Below are 16,642 nucleotides of genomic sequence, written 5' to 3'. Positions count from 1 at the left end.
TATAGTCCCTGCTCACCAATGAAAGCTTCTCAGGGGACAGCACAGGAAAAGTGCCAATGCTCTGCTGTTTGGTGTTACTGCATCTCTAGCAAATGCCTGATCTGACTTACTCAAGCCCAAGGCAGCCCCAAACTGGCCCACTAACAACACAGGGACCAAACACTGTCTGCAACAGGCAAAGAGAGCCATTGCGGAGGATGGGACTGAAGGCAAAAGCAGCTCAGGCACCATAGTAGGATGCAAGCAACACACATAAAAGGCACCCCTGAAGTGCCAGGTTCAGGTGAACAGGGGACATTGCATTGCAGGGCACTACAGGACCTCTTCTTCATAAGGCTGCTACTTTCAAGAGCAGGAGACATAGTTGACTTTCCTAACACATAGACACTCACAGAGGGGTAGACAAAATAAGGAGACAAAAGAATATGTCCCAAATGAAAGAACAAGATAAAAGCATAGTAAGAGAGCTGAATAAAACAGAGATAAATAAGTGGTATGCCTGATAGAGAATTAAAGTAATGGTCATAAAAATACTCACTGGACTTGGGAAAAGAGTGAAGGGCCTCAGTGAGACCCTCAACAGAGATGGAAAACAAAACAAAAAAAAGAACCAATCAGAGATGAATAACTCAATAACTGAAATTAAAAATACACTAGATGGAATCAACAGTAGACTAAAGGAGGCAGAAGAATGGATTAGCAACCTGGAGTACAGAGTAATGGAAAGCAATCAAGCTGAACAGGAGAGAGAAAAAATAATAATACTAAATGAAAATAGGGAACTCAGTGACTCCATCAAGCATAATAACATTTGCCTCTTAGGGATCCCAGATGGAGAAGAAAATGGGGCAGAAAATGTATTTGAAGAAATAATAGCTGAAAACTTAACAGCTGGGGAAGGAAACGGAAATCCAGACCCAGGAAGCACAGAGAGTCCCCAACAAAATCAACCCAAGGAGGTCCACATCAAGACATGTAGTAATTAAAACACAAAAAGTAGTGATACAGAAAGAGATAATTTTAAAAGCATCAAGAAAAAAGAAAACCAGGGGCGCCTGGGTGGCTCAGTTGGTTGAGCGTCCGACTTCAACTCAGGTCACGATCTCGTGGTCCGTGAGTTCGAGCCCTGCGTCGGGCTCTGGGCTGATGGCTCAAAGCCTGGAGCCTGCTTCGAATTCTGTGTCTCCCTCTCTCTCTGCCCCTCCCCTGTTCATGCTCTGTCTCTCTCTGTCTCAAAAATAAATAAAAACGTTTAAAAAAAAAAAGAAAAAAGAAAAAAGAAAACCATTACATACAGGGGAAATCCCATAAGGCTGTTAGCTGATTTTTTAGCTGAAACTTTGCAGGCCAGAAGGAAATGGCATGATATATTCAGAGTGCTTAAAAAAAAAGAAAACCTGCAACCAAGAATATTCTATCTAGCAAGGCTGTCTTTCAGAATAGGAGAGATAAAGTGTTTTTCAGACAAACACAAGTTAAAGGAGTTGATGACCACTAAACCAGACCTATAAGAAATGTTAAAGGGGACTCTTTGAGTAGAAAGGAAAGACCATAAGTAGGAGTAAGAAAAGTAGGAAGCACAAAAGCAGTAAAAATAAGTATACCTATAAAAATAAGTCAAGAGATTCACAGAATAAAGGATGTAAATTATGACACCCTATACCTAAAATATGGGGTTGGGGAGGAGAGTAAATAATAGGTTCACACTTAAGTGACTATCGACTGAACATGCACTGCTGTATGCATAAAATGTTACATATAAACCTAATAGTAACCACAAATCAAAAACCAGTAATACATAATGCAAAAAATAAAGAGAAAAGAATCCAAGTATATCACTAAAGCCAGCAAACCGTGAGAGAAGAGAGCAAGAGAAGAAAGGAACAGAGAAGAACTACAAAAACAAACATAAAACAAGTAACAAAATGACAATAAGTATATACCTATAAATAATTACTTTAAGGGGCGCCTGGGTGGCTCGGTCGGTTAAGTGTCCGACTTCGGCTCAGGTCATGATCTCACGGTCTGTGAGTTTGAGCCCCGCGTCGGGCTCTGTGCTGACAGCTCAGAGCCTGGAGCCTGTTTCAGATTCTGTGTCTCCCTCTCTCTCTGCTCCTCCCCTGTTCATGCTCTGTCTCAAAAATAAATAAACGTTAAAAAAAAAATTAAAAAAAAATAATTACTTTAAATGTAAACGGACTAAACACTCCAATGAAAAGACATAAGGTGATGGAATGGATAAGAAAGCAAGGCCATCTACATGCTGCCTACAAGAAACTGAAACACTAACTTGAAAAGATAAATGCATCCCTATGTAAATTGCAGCTTTTTTTACAGTAGCTAAATTATGGAAGCAGCCCAAGTGTCCATCAATAGATGAATGGATAAAGATGTACTATATATAATGGAATATTACTCAGACATAAAAAAAAAAAATGAAATCTTGCCGTTTGCAACAGCATGGATGGATCTGTAGGGCATACTGCTAAGTGAAATAAGTCAGAGAAAGACAAATACCATATAATTTCACTCATGTTGAATTTAAGAAAAGAAAATGAACAAAGAAAAAGACCAAAAGGAGACTCTAACTATAGAGAACAAACAGATGGTTACCAAAGGGTAGGTGGGGTGGGGGGTGGGGGATAAAATAGGTGAAGGGGATTAAGAGTAATCTTTTTTTTTTTTAAGTTTATTTTGAGAGAGAGGAGAGAGGGAGACAATGAGCAGGGGAGGGGCAGAGAGAGAGAGGGAGAGAGAGAATCTGAAGCAGGCTCTGCACTGATAGTGGGGCTCACAAATTGTGAGATCATGACCTGAGTCAAAATCAAGAGTCAGACGCTTAACTGATTGAGCCACCCAGGTGTGGCAAGAGTAAAATAATATTGATGAGCATTGAGTAATGTATAGAATTGTTGAATCATTATATTGTATACTTCTAACTAATACAACACTATGTGTTAACTATACTGGAACTAAATTTTTAAAAAGACAAAAAGTAGCAGTTTGCAATAGAGACAGTGATTTAAATTCTCCTTTTAGACAGCTTCCTCACTCTCATATAAAAAAAACTCCTTTTTCTTTTTTCTTTTTTTTGAAACTTTTTTCATCCCAGAGATGAATGTGGCATTTCAGGTTAATTGTGTGGTTTTTTAAAAAAAAAAAATGTTTATTTATTTATTTTTTGGGTGGGGGAAGAGCAGAGACAGAGGGAGATAGAGAATCCCAAGCAGGCTCCACCTTGTCAGCATAGAGCCCAATGTGGGGCTTGAACCCATGAACTGCGAGATCATGACCTGGGCTGAAATCAAGAGTCAGAATTTAACCAACTGAGTTACCCAGGTGCCCCTCAGGCTAACTGTTTTTATTGACACATAACTTTTTTCTCCTCTGAAGGAACATATTTTCATTGTAATTAATTTGTTTGCCATTATAATTAATTTGTTCTGCTATTCACTGAAACACTCAGAAATCAAATGCTTTGTAGTAACAATATGATTTTTCACTCCATATTATATCTTAAAATTGAGGTATAATTATCATATAATAAAATACACAGTTCTCACAAAAACACAATTGTTTATAGCAGCATTATTTATAATAGCCAAAAAGGTGAAAATAACCTCGATGTTGATCATCATTTGATGAATGAATAAACAAAATGTGTTATATTCATGCAATAGAATATACTTATGCCACAAATTAAGTATTGGCAGATGCTACAACATAGATGGACCTTGACTTCCCTCAAACGTCTTCCCCATTCTCCAAACTCTTCCCCCTCAATCAGGCTAAGACTGATCCAGATTTTTCCTGTATCAGTAGTTCATTCTTTTTTATTGCTAAATTGTAGTCCATATACCAGTTTGTTTATCCATTCTCCTGTTGATGGATGTTTGAGTTTTTTCCTGCTTGAGGGCATTATAAATAAGGATGCTATGAACATTTTTGTACAAGTCTATTTGTGGACACACCTTTTGCATTTCTCTTGGGTTAATAACCCAGAGTAAAATTGTTCAGTCAGAGGGCAGATGTATGTTTAACTTTATAAGAAGCTGCCAAATAGTTCTCTAAAGCGTTGTCATGGTTTGTAATATTATAATGGGATGACAAAGTTTAACATTTAGCATGTCTTTCTCTTTCTTCTTACCCTTAGTTCTATTTTTCAGAGTCAACCTCTTTTACAGTTTTTTTGATATTCTCCCTCAAATTGTTATGCTTATACAAGTGCATATTTAAATGTGTGTTTATACAGTCTTTCTTTTTTTGTTATTGAAGTATACTTGACACATTATGTTACATTAATTTCAGGAGTACTGCATAGTGGTTGGACAAGTCTACACATTATGCTATGCTCACCACAAGTATACATACCATCTGTCACCCTATAATGCTATTACAATACCATTGACTATATTCCCTATGCTGTATCTTTTATCCCCATGACTTACTCATTTCATAACTGGAAGCCTGTCTTCCACTCCCCTTGACCCATTTAGCCCATCTCCCTACCCCCTTCCTCTGGCACCATCAATTTGTTCTCAGTATTTATGGATCCATCTCTGCTTTTTGTTTATTCATTCATCTGTTTTGTTTTTCAGATTCCATACATAAGTAGAATCATACGGTATTTGTCTTTCTCTGACTTATTTCACTTAGCATAGTACCTTCTAGGTCCATCCATGTTATTGCAAGTGGCAAGATCTCATCCTGTTTTATGCCTGGGTAATATTCCACTGTGTGTGTGTGTGTGTGTGTGTGTGTGTGTGTGTGTATCTATCTACATACCACATCTTCTTTATCCATTCATCTATAGGTGGACATGTGTATTGTTTCCATATCTTGGCTGTATGCAGCCTTTCTCTTTTTTTTAATGTTTATTTATGTATTTTTAGAGAGAGAGAGAGAGTGCATGCACATGAGTGGGGGAGGGACAGAGAGCAAGGGGACAGAGAATCCCATGGGCTCCATCCCATGAACCATGACCTGAGCCAAAATCAAGAATTGGGTGCTTAACCGACTGAGCCACCCAGGCACCCCACAGCTTTTCTTTATGTGTGTATTATATATGTATATTTACTACATTGCAGACAGCTTTATTTACTTACATCTTAAAATCTTTTTATATTATCATTTATAGATATTCTTTATTCTTTTTAATGCCTGCACAGTATTCTCATTATAAGAAATTTACCTAGCATACCTACTAGACATATGTGATGTCAATTTTGCTACTATAAACAATGCTGCAATAAGCATCTTTGTGTCTTTGTACACTTTTGTATGTATACTCAGGATAAATCCAAAACAATGGCCTCACTATGTCAAAGGATAGTATATCATTAAAAATTGGTAGACATTGCCAAATTTTTTTCAAAAAAGATTATACCAATGTATAGTCCCAACAGCAGAATGTGAGAGTACTTCTTTTTTTATAATCTTGTGTGCAACACTGGATTTTAAAATATTAAATGTAAACAATGTTGTCAATCTTGACAGGTCATCTACTTCTTTCCCCTAGCACTAAAAAGCTAACCTAAAATACCTCAGGAAGATAGAATTTACTCAATTTTTAAATACATCAAAGAGTGTTATACCTTCTACAATATCCTTTGAAAACCCTCTCCAATATTTTAGTCTACACTGTTGGTAAAATTTTCCTGTTATCATCAGTCATTAGGAATAATGTTAGTGGTGGGGTAGCATTTTTGGGGAAAAACTTACAGATCTTGATAACTTGATTGGTAGCCTGAATAGGGATGAGTAATTATTGAAGTGTAAATGTTCACCTGCTACATATTGAGAATTTGGATATACTTAAGTAAATACAGAGCTATTAGCTGTAGCCCAAGAAAGAATTCAGACTCCTGGAAAATATATCAGGATGATAGCTCTGAGCAGTTTAACGTTTATTTATTTTTGACACAGAGAGAGACAGAGCATGAGCCGGGGAGGGTCAGAGAGAGGGAGACACAGAATTGAAACAGGCTCCAGGCTCTGAGCTGTCAGCACAGAGCCCGACGTGGGGCTCGAACTCACAGACCGCGAGATCATGACCTGAGCCGAAGTCGGCCGCTTAACCAACTGAGCCACCCAGGCGCCCCTGAGCAGTTTAAATATTTTTGCCCTGGTTACTTGGATAACAAATTGCAATAGGATTCTAAGTGAATCAGAAAATCGTCAAGTGCTTCCAAAACATACTGACTTATGATGGAGTGGGGAAGATGGAAGGTTCTCTTCTACAAATAGTATTAGTTTAGTTGTAAGATATTGTTACTTTGGTGGAAACTCAGTATTGGAGAATTAGTTTTAAAATTAAAGCTTCATAATATAGTTTCCAATTTTAACTTGTCCAGATCTGCATAAAAAAAAAAAACTCTAGTTGCCATAACAGGACCTGTAATAGAAAAAAAAAAAAGATTTAAGCATTTGAAGTATTTTATTTACTGTCAGTTTAAAATCATGAATTCCTTTCAGAATTTTCAATTAGAAAAATCACATTAAAACTTAGATTTTTAAATTATTAGTGTCTAAATAATAGTATCATATTTCATTTATTTATTTATTTATTTATTTTTACATTTTTACATTTTTATTTATTTTTGAGAGACAGAGAAAGACAAAGCACAAGCGGGAGAGGGGCAGAGAGAGAGGGAGACACAGAATCTGAAGCAGGGTCCAGGCTCTGTCAGCACAGAACCCGATGTGGGGTTTGAATCCACAAGCCATGAGTTCATGACCTGAACAGAAGTCAGCCGCTTAACCAACTGAGCCACCCAGGCGCCCCTCATATTTTATTTTAGTTTTTAATGTGCTTTCACATATATTGCATTAACCCTTACTGAACGCTATTTAAAATTAATAAGTGGGGTGCCTGGGTGGCTCAGTTGGTTAAGCATTTGACTCTTGATTTCAGCTCAGGTCATGATCTCATGGTTTGTGAGTTCGAGCCCCGTGTTGGCTATCAGCACAAAGCCTACTTGGGATTCTCTCTTTACCTTTCTCTCTGTCCCTCCCCCACTTTCTCTCTCTCTCTCTCTTTTTCTCAAAATAAATAAACTTTAAAAATAGATAAAATGAATAAGTAAAATTTCATTTTAGCTTATTAGCTATTTCCAATTTTTGAACATGCATATTAATGTCTGTGATCTCCTGAAAGAGCATGAAAGTGATTTGAGATAGAGTTCCTTACAAGGGATTGTTGTTTTGAAGCTGGAGGTTGGTTATTTAGTTTGGCCTTTTGTGCCAAACTAAATTAAGCCTAGCATTTAGTGCCTTTCCATTGTGGCTTCAACCTGGTTTTAGGTCCTGATCTTCAGTCCATGAAAGTTCAACAAATGCTTATTGTGTGCCGACTTTATCATTAGGTGCTGTAATTAATTGACTCTCAAACATCGTGTGTATGTGAGGTACTGATATAAAGTCTCCTATAGCTTTTAAAAATGTATATACTCTTGCCTTCCCTTGGAAATTCTCTCTCCTAGGTCTAGTTGAGCCCAACAACTTACATATTTTTAAGATCTGCTAAGAGCTTCTCCTGCACAGCTGGGTTTGGGATCTAGGGCTAGGATATACAAGAAAATATTGCCCTCCTGAAGTATACAAGTGGCAGATAATGTGATAATGCAAATAGTTACTATGCAAACTTATAGATCTTACAGATGTTGATGACTTGATTGGAAGCCTGAATAGGGATGATGAATTATTGAAATGTAAATATTCACCTGCTACAGAAACTCAGGCAAAGAATAAACCAGAACTATGAGAAGAAAAAGGGAAAGAGAAATGGCAAGGTGAAGATTTATTACTTCCCTACCACAGGCGAGGGTCTGTGCTAGCATTTATATCTAGCTGGGTTTTGGATGTGGAGATGCAGAAATGGGAAGAAATGTCTAAATTAGCCTGAACTGTTTGCTTTTCCAAGACGTCTTTAATTCCTTCTCACCTGTGCAAGCTCTGTCTTTGATGTTTTCTGAATAACAACAGCAGCAAACATTTACGCAGCGCTAAGTGCTGGGCACTGTTCTAAGTATTCCTCATTTAATTCTCATGTCCGTTTTATATTTTATCAAAGTGGAAAATAACAGCACAGAGTAACTTGCCCAAAGTCACTAAACTAGTGGTAAAGCTAGGATTCAAACTCAGGCAATGTATTTCTAGAGTCTAAGCTCTTAACCATTACCTTCACTACAATGCTTTTTCCTCAGGAGAAATGCCCATCTTCAAGTTCCATTTCAAGTGTTAGCTACCTTATGAAACTTTCCCTAATTTCTTCATCCTTTCCATAGATTGGATTAATCTTTCCCTTTTCTGAACTCATGACACTTTCTCAGTGCTTCTTTTTTGACATTTATACTTATATAATAATATGGTAATTATTTATGGCTTTTAAAGAAAAATCTCTCCCTTTGACTAAGAGCCTATAAAGGCAGAATCCATATTTCATTTGTCTCTGTACCCCAAACAGTGCTCAGTACAAGAGTTTGCACATGTAAAGGGGATGGTTGAATTAATTGTTCTTTTAATATCTGAAAGGTGATATGGGGCAGAAGGGATAAACTTGTCTCCTTTGGGAACAAATAGGAAGAATTCATGGGAAGCTTGACTTTGGGCTGATATAGGAAATTACAGTCTAGGCTATGTACAAAAAATACAAGTTACCAACGTGATGGGAATGTCATGGGGGGATTGCTCATTTGTTAGGGCCTTAGATGTGATGAGCTCTTAGAGCCTTTCTTTCTTTTTTCTTTTTTTTTTTTTTAACATTTATTCACTTTTGAGAGACAGAGTGCAGGCGGGGGGAGGGGGGTTGCAGAGAGAGAGAGAGAGAGAGAGAGAGAGAGAGAGAGAGAGAGACAGGATCTAAAGCTCTGAGCTGTTAGCACAGAGCCTGATGCAGGGCTCGAATCCACAAACTGTGAGATCATGACCTGAGTCGAAGTCGAATGCTTAACCGACTGAGCCACCCCTCTTAGATCCTTTCTAATCCTAAGATGCTCGGATCCCCAAATGTAATATAGTTATTTCTCCTCCTGAATTTGCGTTGTTCTGGATGTTTTTAATGGTACACATACTATTCTATCATGTGATTTTTCTTTACATGTTTTAATACCTTTATAGGTATTATAAACATAGGCTCTAAAGATTTAGGTGAAAATGAAATGAAAGTAAATGGAATTTGAGCCAGGGGACCTAGCATACTCAAACTATGGCTTGCCTCTTTTACTCTGTAAGAGGTCAATAAAAGAAATACATCCTAGGACATTGACTGGCAAGAGCTAAATCTAATACTCTAAAAAGTCAGTAAGTCAATAAAGCCTAAATAGCTTTTCACCAGAGCATCTATTTTACCTCTCTTCATATCCTATAGGCCACCTGTCCTCATTCCCATTGCCTAGAATTTTGACTTTTGCCACTGAGGTGTGAGGAGAGGTAAGTTTAGTTGTTGGACTATAATGAATACTCTCCAGTGCCAGGAGAAATGGAACCCAAGTGAGAGCATTTTCTCTTGATACCTATTGGCAGGTAGAGATAGGTAGGAGGAGCAGGCCCTGGCTTTTATTGTTCTTGCTAAGTAAAAAGAAGAGAGAAGGAAGATCAGGCCTACATATCTTATATTTTATTTTATTATTTTGACAGCTTTATTGAGGTAAAATCAACATATAATCAACTGAACATATTAAAATGTGTAATTTAATAAGTTCTGTGAAACCATTACCACAGTCAAGATAGTGAATATATCCATCAACCAAAAGTTTCTTCATATATACGTGTGTGTAATCCCTCCTTCTCATTACTCCTCACCCCTCATCCCAAAGCAGCCATTGATCTGCTTTCTGTCACTGTAGATTAATTTGCATTTTCTGTAGTTTTATATAATGGAACCCTATAGTATGCACTCTCTTTTTGTCTGAGATGTATCCATATTTTTGCATGTATCAGTAGTTCATTCCATTTTATTGCTGAGTAGTATTTCATTGTATGGATATATCACAATTTATTGTTGATGGGTATTTGGGTTGTTTATAGTTTTTGGCTACTACAAATAAAGCTGCTGTGAACTGTGAACATTCATGTATAAATCTTTCTATGAACATTTGGTTTCTCTTGAGTAAATACCTAGGAATGGAATGACTGGATCATATACTAGGTGCGTGTTTAACTTTTTTGTAAAAGTTTTTATTTAAATTCCAGTTAGTTGCCATACATGTAATATTAGTTTTGGGTGTATTTAGTGACTCAACACTTCAGTATAACGCTGGGTGCTCATCACAACAAGTGCCCTCCTTAATCCCCATCACCTAATTAAACCATCCCTCTACCCCCCTCCCCTCTGGTAACCATCGGTTTTTTCTCTATAGTTAAGAATCTGTGTCTTGGTTTGCCTCTCTCTTTTTTTCCCCTATGAGCAATTGTTTTGTTTCTTAAGTTCTACATGAGTGAAATCTTATGGTATTTGTCTTTCTCTGACTGACTTATTTCACTTAAGCATTATACTCTCTAGTTCCATCCATGTTGTTACAAATGGCAAGCTTTCATTCTTTTTTTATGGCTGAATAATATTGCATTGTATATATACCACATCTTCTTTATCCATTCATCATTGGATGGACATTTGGGCTCTTTCCATAATTTGGCATTTAGGAAATGGTCAAACTGACTTCCAAAGTGGTCATACCATTTTATATTCCCATAGCAGTGTAGGAGAGTTCTAGTTCTTCCACATGTTCATCAGCACTTTGTATGGTCAATCTTTACATTTAGTCATTCTAACCAATGTGTAGTGGCATCTCCTTGTGGTTTTAATTTACATTTTCCTGATGGCTCATGATGTTGAGCATTTTTAAAGTGCTTATTTGCCATTTGTATACCTTCTTTAGTGACTTTATATTTAAAGTGCATTAGCCTGATTTAGTTGAGTCTTGCTTTTTTTCTTCTGACAATCTCTGCCTTTAATTGGGGTGTTTCGACTATTTATGTTTTATGTGATTATTAATATGGTTAGGTTTGAGTCTGTCTTGTTATTTGTGTTCTCTTTGTCCCTGCTAATCTTTATTTTCTCTTACCTTTTTTTCCAGCCTTCTTTTGGATTACTTTTTATGACTCTATTTCATTTTTATCTTATCATAGTGTATTATACTACTTAACATATAGTAAAAAAAACAAAAACAAAAACCTTACAATAGTATATTTTCATTTCTCCTGTTCAGGGCATATAATACTGTTGTGAAATTTTTTACATATATTATAAACCCCATAGGAAATTATTTTTGTTTAAACAATCAATTATCTTTTAAAGAGATTTAAACAGGATGTAAATTAAAAATAAATAAATAAGGAGATTTAAACAATTAAAAAGAAAACCTTATCCATTTACTCATGTAGTTACCACTTCGAGTATTCTTCATTCCCTCACGTAGATCCTTTTTTTCTATCTGCTACCATTTTTCTTCTGCTAAAGGACTTTAACATTTATACAGCATCAGTGTTGAGTATGGTAATGAAATATTTCAGCTTTGTGTGTCTAAAAATTTCTTTATATTACTTTTTTTGAACTATATTTTATATTATATTCTAGATTGATTACTTTTAAAGGGAAAAACTGCTCTTACATAAATACACATTTTTCAGTGCATGCTGAGTCCATTAAAGCTTTTTGCTCTTTGAAGCTCAGCAAAACTTTTCTTTCTCAGCCAGGCTCCAATAATAGAAAACCATGCTTTTTCATGTTGTTTATGCTAAGGCCTTTAGATGTCTAATGTGAACTGAAGCTGAATTATGACTTCTTTGTACTTGACTGTCTTAATGGTATAAGGAATAATGATGGGTTCAAGGAAGCAGGAGAAAGAAAAGAACTCGGGTAGTATCTCAAGATGTTTTTCCCTGTAGTTTTTCCACTCTGAGGTTTTCCATTGCACTTAGTACTTATCTTTATTAGCTGTTTATTGGAGTGATTGGTACATGTTTGAATGGTTTATTTTCAGTAGCAACCAGACTATAGGTAGTAGAGTCCTAGGCTAATGCTTTTGTAACTGCTGTGCCTTCTTGGTAAATGGATTTCTGAGACCAACATTTTTTGTTTTTAGTCTTTTTTTTTTTTAAATGTCTGTTTATTTTTGAGAGAGAGAGAGAGAGAGAGAGAGAGAGAGAGAGCGCGCAAGCCGGGGAGGGGTAGAGTGAGAGACACACACACAGAATCCAAAGCAGGCCCCAGACTCCAAGCTGTGAGCACAGAGTCCGACGCAGGGCTTGAACTCACCAACCATAAGATCATGACCTGAGCCAAAGTCAGATGCTTAATTGACTGAGCCACCCAGGTGCCCCTCTGAGGCCAACTTTTGACTTCTACCCTTTATAGATCCAGATTCTAGAAATGTAAGAAACGCCAGTTTGTTCTGAAAGTAGACATGGAAAGCTCAAATAATCAGTATGCTCTCTTACTAACACTCGTCTTTTATTGAAAGCAATTAAATGGCAAGACCTTTTTCTCTTTCTCCAGCTCTCTCCCTCTTTTTGCCTACCTCCTTAGTCCCCACCCCCACGGTAGCATTAATGTAATGCTACTCCCAGTGTAGACTGTATTGTAAATGCCTGCATCTTTATATCTCAAGAATATCTGCTTCCTGAGGGAAAAGACTGTGCCTATCTTGTTTTTGCTGGGTCTTCTGAGCCTTAAGCAGTGTCTGGCACATAATGGGCCATAAAGTATTTGTTGGATGAATGGGTAGATCAGTAATGATGAAGGAGCATGGGGCAAGCTGAGGGCACACCACAGGCTAATAGCACCTCCTGCCCCAGGTGGGATATGTGTGATATTCTTCATGCACTGCTGGCTGCCCAAGAACGGGGGAAAGGAAAGAAAGCAAATGGTTGACTGATAGAGATCACAGTCATGAAGGATAGGAGTCTCCTTGAGTTTACGATAACTTATTAAACTATAAGAAAAAGGCAAATTTATTTATAGCCTAATCTCCAGAAACTTTAGACTCTGTTTCCTGGAGCCCTAATATTGCCCTCATCAAGATGTGGGGGTTTAAGTTCTTGCCATGGTGATGTTGGAAGCAAAGGCAAATGAAAAATTAAATTCCCTTACTGACACTGACTGTCAGCCCACTGACAAGTCCTTGAAACAAGCAGAGTGACCTTTCTCTAGGAGCTCAGCTGCCTCGGTGATGACACTTTGCTAGGAGCAAAAGGGAATCTTGGCTTAACATTATCCTGACCCCCCAGAATCCTGTGAATCTCCTTAAACACATAAAAATTCCTTTGCAAACCTCTTTTATCTTTAACCCCCAAGGATATGTTGGCAATTATACTCCAAGCATATGGCCTCTGGTACACATCTGAAGGGTCTCAGGACTGAAGTTTTACTAAACAGTAACAAATGGTTTTCCTAACACCAGCTAGCCCCTCAAGGTCCTGGAAACCTTGCTTCCAAAATTCCTTGGAGACGTACGCTGTCCCTGACCTGCCCAACCTGAAAGTATATAATCGTCACTCTTCACAACTCCAGTGCAGCTTTTTTCTGCCCACGGGTCCTGTCCCCATGCTTTGATAAAATCACCTTTTTGCACCAAAGACGTCTTCAAGAATTCTTTTTTGGCCATCGGCTCCAAACCCCACCATCACTCCAAAACCCCATCAAATATTGGTTCCTTGCATTTTTTATGAATATTACCTATCATAATAGTAATTTTCCTGAATTGTTAGACATTTCATTAAACAGTTAAAATAGAAACATAGTGCTTTATCATATAGATACTTCATAATTTATATAACTATTCCTCAGTTCTTTCACTTCTAGATTATTTAGTTTTTCACTGTTACAGTGTGATAGAGATTGCTTTGTGTGTAAAACTTTACCTGTGCTTATTTCCATAGAACGGTTTTCAAGGCATTTTCAAGGCTCTTAATTTTGTATATTACTTTCCAAAAAGGTTGTACTGATTTGAACTTTCACCAGTACTGTATGGAGGTGGCTGTCTTGCTAGTCTCCCCAGCATATGGATTATGCTTTAAACATCCTTACCAAAAACAAAACAAAACAAACAAAAAAACATCCTTACCAATTTCGTTAAAAATGGCATTTTTCTATTTAATCAGGTGAGGTTGAGTATTTTCTCTAATATTGTGAACTATGTATATTTATTATTTTGTGAAGAAGACTAGCTGTATTTTCCTGCCCATGTGTATATAAGACTAGTGTGAATATTTTTTGCCTTTTTCATATTCATTAAATGGTTGAGCTTTCTATATGGCAGATTTCTAGTAAAATTAAGTGCCCCAAAGTTTCACTTTGATCTTCTTCATTAATATTCAGAATGTTCGTAGTTCAAAAAGTCATTAATAGGTTGTGGAGTTACCTATTTTAAAACAGTGCTTAAGATAGATATTCTGTAAATATATACACACTGCTTGGATATAAGAAGTAGGAGTTATATTTCTCCTACTTAGGGTTTGTTAAATAACAAAAATTCAACTGAGTAAATTTTAAAGACCTGATAGGCTTTATTAAATGATTCATGAATTGGGCAGCATCCCATCTAGCAAGTAGAGGGTTGCTCTGAAGAGTTGTACAAAATGGAAGGTTTTTATAGGAGACTGGAGCAAAAAAGTTATTAGCAAAAGAAAAGGATTGTTCCAGGCAAGACTGCTTTCCCTTAAGAAGAAAAGCGAAGGGTCTTATCATGCAGCTTTACCTCATCTTTGGGGGGGTGCGGAGGGCCCAGGTGGCAGACTCGGTGGTACTGATCAAAAAATTCCTGACTGGTTAAGGCTGCATTTCTGGGGGAGGTCGAAACTACAGTTAGATTAGGACTTAAGCAGGGTTTGGGAACTCAGTCTAAATGACACTGTTTGGGGCTTATGGTTTTTTTTTCTTTTTTAATTTATTTTTTAAATTTCCTTCCTTCCTTCCTTCCTTCCTTCCTTCCTTCCTTCCTTCCTTCCTTCCTCCCTCCCTTCCTCCCCTCCTCCCCTCCTCCCCTCCTCCATTCCTCCCTTCCTCCCTCCTTTCCCTCCTTCCTTCCTTCCTCCCTCCCTTCCTCCCCTCCTCCATTCCTCCCTTCCTCCCTCCTTTCCCTCCTTCCTTCCTTCCTACCTCCCTCCCTCCCTCCCTCCCCTCCTCCCTTCCTCCCTTCCTCCCTCCCTTCCTTCCTTCCTTGCTTCCTTCCTTCCTTCCTCCCTCCCTTCCCTCCTTCCTTCCTTCCTTCCCTCCCTTCCTCCCCTCCTCCATTCCTCCCTTCCTCCCTCCTTTCCCTCCTTCCTTCCTTCCTCCCTCCCTCCCTCCTCCCTCCCTCCCTCCCTTCCTTCCTTCCTTCCTTCCTTCCTTCCTTCCTCCCTCCCTCCCTTCCTCCCCTCCTCCCCTCCTCCCCTCCTCCCCTCCTCCATTCCTCCCTTCCTCCCTCCTTTCCCTCCTTCCTTCCTTCCTCCCTCCCTTCCTCCCCTCCTCCATTCCTCCCTTCCTCCCTCCTTTCCCTCCTTCCTTCCTTCCTACCTCCCTCCCTCCCCTCCTCCCTTCCTCCCTTCCTCCCTTCCTCCCTTCCTCCCTCCCTCCCTCCCTTCCTTCCTTCCTTCCTTGCTTCCTTCCTTCCTTCCTCCCTCCCTTCCCTCCTTCCTTCCTTCCTTCCCTCCCTTCCTCCCCTCCTCCATTCCTCCCTTCCTCCCTCCTTTCCCTCCTTCCTTCCTTCCTCCCTCCCTCCCTCCCCCCTCCCTCCCTCCCTCCCTTCCTTCCTTCCTTCCTTCCTTCCTTCCTTCCTTCCTTCCTTCCTTCCATGCTTATTTATTTTTGAGAGAGAGGGAGCCAGAGGATCCTAAGTGGGCTCCGCACTGTCTGCAGTGAGCCCAGTGTGGGGCCCAAACTCACAAAACTCTGAGATGATGACCTGAGCCGAAGTTGGACACTCAACTGACTGAGCCACCCAGATGCCCCTGTGGTTTTCTTTTTTAACCGCTTTATGTAGGAAATTGTCACAGGTACTGAGGAATCAGTAGTTGTGATTGGTGATGTAGGTGGATGAACAGACGTTATAGTTGGACCTATATAACTCTGCCTCTGGGATGGTGAAGCCAGTCTATCCTGTGAGAACATTTCTTAACTCAGGGATCCTTGAATTGCTGGTTGTTAGAAAGACAAACAAATATAAATCAGGAGACAGGGATTCTAAAGTTGACTCTGGAATTAGCCTGCTTTGTGACCATTCACAAATTATTTAATCTTACAGTTCCTCAGTCTGACATCATTAAATTCCTTCCAGTTCTAAAAACCTTTGATTTTATTATACAGGGGACAAAATGCTATTCTTATGAAAATCTATTCTTGTTGAGAACTGTTTGGGGGAAATCATAGGAAAATTCCCCATACTAGCTAAATTTTTTAGGGAAAGTGAACTCCCAAATTTAGATTTTTTTTTTCTTTTGATACATTAAAAATGGTAAAATTAAATTATTTTTATGCCATTTTACCTGGCTTAGAGAACTGTATATTCAGTGTCTTCTTTTCCAACATTGCCAAAAAATGACAGGTTAGAGTTCATGGAATTTCTTAAGCCTGGGTATTGTCTAAATACAGAGATTAGTGGGGTTGTGGGAGGGGGAATGGGCTAAATGGAAAAGGAGATTAAGGAATCTACTCCTGAAATCATTG

At 38.4% G+C, this 16,642-nt stretch overlaps 1 protein-coding gene across 1 annotated transcript in view; it reads left to right on the top strand.

The window, feature by feature from the left end:
* The window catches only part of SCP2 (sterol carrier protein 2), a 125,538-nt gene that overhangs the window by 70,305 nt on the left and 38,591 nt on the right, over positions 1–16,642 (top strand). The window lies entirely within an intron of this gene.

The sequence above is a fragment of the Panthera pardus genome, unplaced genomic scaffold, assembly GCF_024362965.1.
Source record: "Panthera pardus isolate Hobbes unplaced genomic scaffold, ASM2436296v1 HiC_scaffold_11, whole genome shotgun sequence".
NCBI lineage: Eukaryota > Metazoa > Chordata > Mammalia > Carnivora > Felidae > Panthera > Panthera pardus.
This window is presented reverse-complemented; position numbering and strand designations above follow the sequence as displayed.